This window comes from Palaemon carinicauda, chromosome 9, assembly GCF_036898095.1.
Source record: "Palaemon carinicauda isolate YSFRI2023 chromosome 9, ASM3689809v2, whole genome shotgun sequence".
Taxonomy (NCBI): Eukaryota; Metazoa; Arthropoda; class Malacostraca; order Decapoda; family Palaemonidae; genus Palaemon; species Palaemon carinicauda.
Genome location: NC_090733.1, coordinates 152,132,704 through 152,138,775, shown reverse-complemented (window position 1 = coordinate 152,138,775; position 6,072 = coordinate 152,132,704).

The window sequence follows — 6,072 nt, the reverse complement described above, 5'->3', positions numbered from 1 at the left end:
ATGAGCGGTGCATGTTAGCGTGTCTTTGTTTAAATTAATGTACACCACCTCATGTTGTATTTATTGGCTTGACAAAAACATCATCATTAAATATAACTAAGAAAAGGAAAACAGAATAGAGGGGGATGAAAACGCAAATGATTGTGATAATGAAGTAGAGGAAGAATTTTCTTTTTATTATTATTAAGGCAAAATAAGGATGAATATTAAAAATAAAAAATACAGTAATAAAGAAAAATGTGATATAATGCAAAGTAAGGAAGGCATAAAGTATAAGACAACATAAAGTTTTACTTTTTTAATGGAAGACATTAGTTATTTATCCCATTTGCATCTTTCCTTCGAATTTGAAATTCCGAAAACTTTCCATATTTGTGGAATGTCTGGCGTAATCGAACAAACCCGGAACACCTGTCGTAGTCTGGCGTAATCGAACAAACCCGGAACACCTGTCGTAGTCTGGCGTAATCGAACAAACCCGGAACACCTGTCGTAGTCTGGCGTAATCGAACAAACCCGGAACACCTGTTGTAGGCTGGCGTAATCGAACAAACCCGGAACACCTGGTGTAATCGAACAACCCCGGAACACCTGTCGTAGGCTGGCGTAATCGAACAAACCCGGAACACCTGTCGTAGTCTGGCGTAATCAACAAACACGGAACACCTGTCGTAGTCTGGCGTAATCGAACAAACCCGGAACACCTGTCGTAGTCTGGCGTAATCGAACAAACCTGGAACACCTGTCGTAGTCTGGCGTAATCGAACAAACCCGGAACACCTGTCGTAGGCTGGCGTAATCGAACAAACCCGGAACACCTGTCGTAGGCTGGCGTAATCGAACAAACCCGGAACACCTGTCGTAGGCTGGCGTAATCGAACAAACCCGGAACACCTGTCGTAGGCTGGCGTAATCGAACAAACCCGGAACACCTGTCGTAGTCTGGCGTAATCGAACAAACCCGGAACACCTGTCGTAGTCTGGCGTAATCGAACAAACCCGGAACACCTGTCGTAGGCTGGCGTAATCGAACAAACCCGGAACACCTGTCGTAGTCTGGCGTAATCGAACAAACCCGGAACACCTGTCGTAGTCTGGTGTAAACCCGGAACACCTGTCGTAGTCTGGCGTAATCGAACAAACCAGTAACACCTGGCGTAGTCTGGCGTAATCGAACAAACCAGGAACACCTGTCGTAGTCTGGTGTAATCGAACAAACCGGGAACACCTGTCGTAGTCTGCTGTAATCAAACAAAGCCGGAACACCTGTCGTAATCGAACAAAGCCGGAACACCTGTCGTAGTCTGGTGTAATGAACAAACCGGGAACACCTGTTGTAGTCTGGTGTAATGAACCAACCGGGAACACCTGTCGTAGTCTGGTGTAATCAAACAAACTGGGAACACCTGTCGTATACTGGTGTAATCGAACAAACCGGGAACACCTGTCGTAGTCTGGTGTAATCGAACAAAGCCGGAACACCTGTTGTAGTCTGGTGTAATCGAACAAACCCGGAACACCTGTCTTAATCTGGTGTAATCGAACAAACCCGGAACACCTGTCGTAGTCCGGCGTAATCGAAACAAACTCGGAACACCTGTCGTAGGCTGGCGTAATCGAACAAACCCGGAACACCTGTCGTAGGCTGGCGTAATCGAACAAACCCGGAACACCTGTCGTAGTCTGGCGTAATCGAACAAACCCGGAACACCTGTCGTAGTCTGGCGTAATCGAACAAACCCGGAACACCTGTCGTAGGCTGGCGTAATCGAACAAACCCGGAACACCTGTCGTAGGCTGGCGTAATCGAACAAACCCGGAACACCTGTCGTAGTCTGGCGTAATCGAACAAACCCGGAACACCTGTCGTAGTCTGGCATAATCGAACAAACCCGGAACACCTGTCGTAATCGAACAAACCCAGAACACCTGTCGTAATCCACCGTGAAACATATGCCCCCAGTGACGTAAATCTACTGGACAGGAGTTCGAGACCCACTTAAGCTGGATAGATTCTATAAGTGTCTGCAACCTCACCGTCCTTGTGATGTGGGAAGAGTTGTCGGGGTTGAGGGAGCTGCCGAGTCGTCAGCAGCCATTGCCTGGCCCTCCCTGGTCCTAGCTTGATGGAGAGTGGGTTTGGGCGCTGATCGTATGAAAATGTGATCAGTCTGTAGGGCAACCTCCTGTCTCTAGGACATTATTCTGTTTCTAGAACATTATTCTGTCTCCAGGGCATTGTTCCGTCTCTAGGACATTGTTCTGTCTCTAGGGCTTTGTTCAGTCTCTAGGACATTGTTCTGTCTCTAGGACATCGTCCTGTCTCTAGGACATTGTTCTGTCTCTAGGACATTGTTCTGTCTCTAGGACATCGTTTTGTATCTTGGACATTGTTCTTTCTCTAGGACATTGTCCTGTCTCTAGGATATTGTTCGGTTTCTAGGACATCGTTCTGGCTCTAGGACATCGTCTTATCTCTAGGACATTGTTCTGTCCATTGCCTTTGCCATTCATGGGCCACTTTTTAACCTTTAACCTTTGGAATCGTTTAAGTTCTTTCGTTTTTATTTTTCTTTTTTGTCTTATTTTCAGTATCAGAAGAGAAAGTCAACTTACCAAGTGTATCAAAATTTTACATAATTTCTCTCTATTGAGGTTCCATTTCAAACTTTTTTTTTTCTTTTTTAAATATATTATGTTTAAAGGGCTGTTCTTTCATCTATGATTTACGTTTATATTTTTCTTAGTTTTATTTATTTTATTTTATATATTAGTGTCAAAGAATGATCAGAATGAGAACTAATTAAGGATGGTTTGTATATACATTCATTATTGTTTTTTGCAAACAACAACATCAATAGAAATAATGATAATAGTTATAACAACAATATATGATAATAGTAATAGCAACAATTTATAATGATAGTAGAAAAAAATGAAATTATATTAATCATCGAGTTCAAGTATTATAATCTATTTGTTAGCTTTTTTTTTTCTTCATGTTCTCAAGACCTTAAACGTATATTCACTAAATTAATTTTAGATAACTCTGATGATTTAACTTTACTCGGAAATAATTACATAAAATATTTTTTTTTTGTTTCCATGAAAATTGTTTGCATTTATGTGACAATGAAGAAACGTAATTGTAGGTTTTTTTTTTTTTTCTCGTCGTTCCATTTTAAGTTGATTAGCATAGAGAACGGTGCCAACCTCCCAGGAGGCTAACTAAATTCTAGGGCGAAAATATAACCGTTTGAGCCTAGGATTAAAATAATGTTTATATATATGTATATATATATGTGTTTATATATATATATATATATATATATATATATATATATATATATATATATATATACCTATAGTATGTATGTAGATATATATATATATATATATATATATATATATATATATATATATATATATATATCTACATATATATGTATATATATATATAATTTATCTATATATATATATATATATATATATATATGTCACTCACTCTCACTAAATCCCGTCCGGAATTCTCCGGGTTGGGTCCTGCATCTGATATCGCCATTCTCTCCAGAGACTCTTATCCAATGCCATCTGTGCCAGCTGCTGAAATGTCTCGCCTCTATTTGCTTTCTTGAAGGTTTTCACCCATGTATCTCTTGGTCGTCCTCTCGGTCTATTTCCGGCCACTTGACCACTATCTTTGGCCATCTCTCCTGTTCCATCCTCTGTACATGCCCAAACCATCTCCTCTGAATATCTTCCACTCTAGTCAGAATTGTGTCCTCAACACCAGCCATTTCTCTCACTCTCTCGTTCGTAATTCTGTCCTCCCATCTTACACCATAGATTCTTCTCAGACATTTCATTTCAAAGGCTAATAACTTTCTCTCTTCTCTCTTCTTCAGTACCCAGCATTCAGCATCGTGTATCACTGTGGGGATTACTATTGCTCTTAATAGCCTAATTTTCAACTTAATGAATATATTTCTATCTTTCCAGATTCTTCTTAGCCTTCCAAATGCTTTCTGGCCACTTGAGATTCGGTCTTGAATTGCTCTTTCCATCTTTCCATCTGCTGTGAAAAACACTCCCAAATATTTAAACTCATTGACTTGTTCCACTTCTCCCTCTGATAGCTGTATTTCTAAGGCCTCTCTCTGGCGTCCAATTTTCATACTTTTGGTTTTCTCTCTATTTGTCACTAATTCATACCTACTGCACTGCTCCTCCACCATTCTCAACACTCTCTGAAGTTCCTCCTTAGTTTCTGCTAAAAGCACTATGTCATCTGCATACCTCATGTTAGATATTTTTGTCCCTCCTATATCTATGCCACCCTCATAATCTCCAAGTGTCATTCTCATATGTAGATATATATATATATATATATATATATATATATATATATGTATATATATTGTATATATATATATATATATATATATATATATATATATATATATATTGTATATATATATGTATATATATGCTGTATATATATATATATATATATATATGCTGTATATATATAAATATGAATATATATATATATATATATATATATATATATATATATGTGTGTGTGTGTGTGTGTGTGTGTTGTGTGTGTGTGGATTTGTGTCTTCATCCAAAATTTACTAGCATGTAAAAACGAAAAATAATTGTAAGATTTACAAGTTTTTATCTCTAAAATAAAGAAAAAAGAATCAGAATGGAATTGACCCAACAATCTCTAATTGATCTGTTTTATATTTTTTCATATCTTATTGCTTAGATCTTTATTCTTCCTTTTAACAAATTTCCTCACATTTTAGGAGTAAGAATATTTAACAAAGCAATTTGGCTAAATGTTTTTCTTATGTTAGTAAAATTTCTTCTAGTTTGGTCATATCTCTCGGTTTCGTTTTAGGTGTGACCAAATTGTGGTCTTAATGGGCTGAGGAAGATTTGTTGAATTTCTCGTGTTTTTATCTATTATTGAAGATGTTCTTGACTATTAACTATATTTTCTATTGCTAAATTCCTAATTTAATAGATAACGGAACCCCATTGAAACTTCTATTTAATTCAACTGATTTTTTTTCAACCATTTATCTTGATAAGAAATCTTTAACTTTATTTCTATAACAAACTCAATTTTATATCATTCAATTTCATACTTGTAAGGTTTATCTTGCCATTGAGTTTTCCCTTGTTTTACCCTACGCTCGATTTCCTTTTTATTTTTTTAATTCTTATCTTGATGTAGCATCCGAAATATCCAAGTTTGTATCAGGTAAAATTAATAATTTTGTCGGGGAAGGGTTTATCTAAGCTTATGTTACTAAATATATCTGCAGAATTTTCAGTATATATCCATATTTAAAGTTTATTATTATTTTCTTTTAAGTACAATCTTAACAATCATCGAACTCCTGATATTGTGGTGGCCTATTTGAAACGTCCCTGTCTGGCCATTTGCCGGTTTGTGGTTCGAGTCCCGCTCAAGCTCGATGGTTTCTTGTAGTGTCTGCAACCTCACTGTCCTTGTGAGCTAAGGAATTTGGCATTTGGGGAGCCTATATGTCCACTTGCTGAATCTTGGGCAGCCATTGCTTGGTCGTCCCTGGTCCTATCCTGGGTGGAGTGGGTTCTTAGGCGCTGATCATATGTGTATAAGGTTAGTGTCTAGAGCATTGTCAATGACCCTTACCTCTGCCATTTATGAGCGGCTTTTAAGCCTTAAATCTTATAATGTATACATTTATAATGTAAGATGTTTTAGTGTTGTAACTGTTCTAAAAAATATTTTATTGTTTTAATGTTGTTACTGTTCTTAAAATATTTTGTTTTCATTTGTTATTACTCTTCACAGTTTGTTTATTTCCTTTCCTCACCGGGCTATTTTTCCCTGTTGTAGCTCTTTGGCTTATAGCATCCTGGTTTTCCAACTGTGGTTGTAGCTTAGCAAGTAATTATAATAATAATAATAATAATAATAATAATAATAATAATAATAATAATAATTTGACACGATCTTAGCTGTTGTTCCAACATTTCCTAGTCTTCGTTGAATTCAAACCTTTCTTCTTT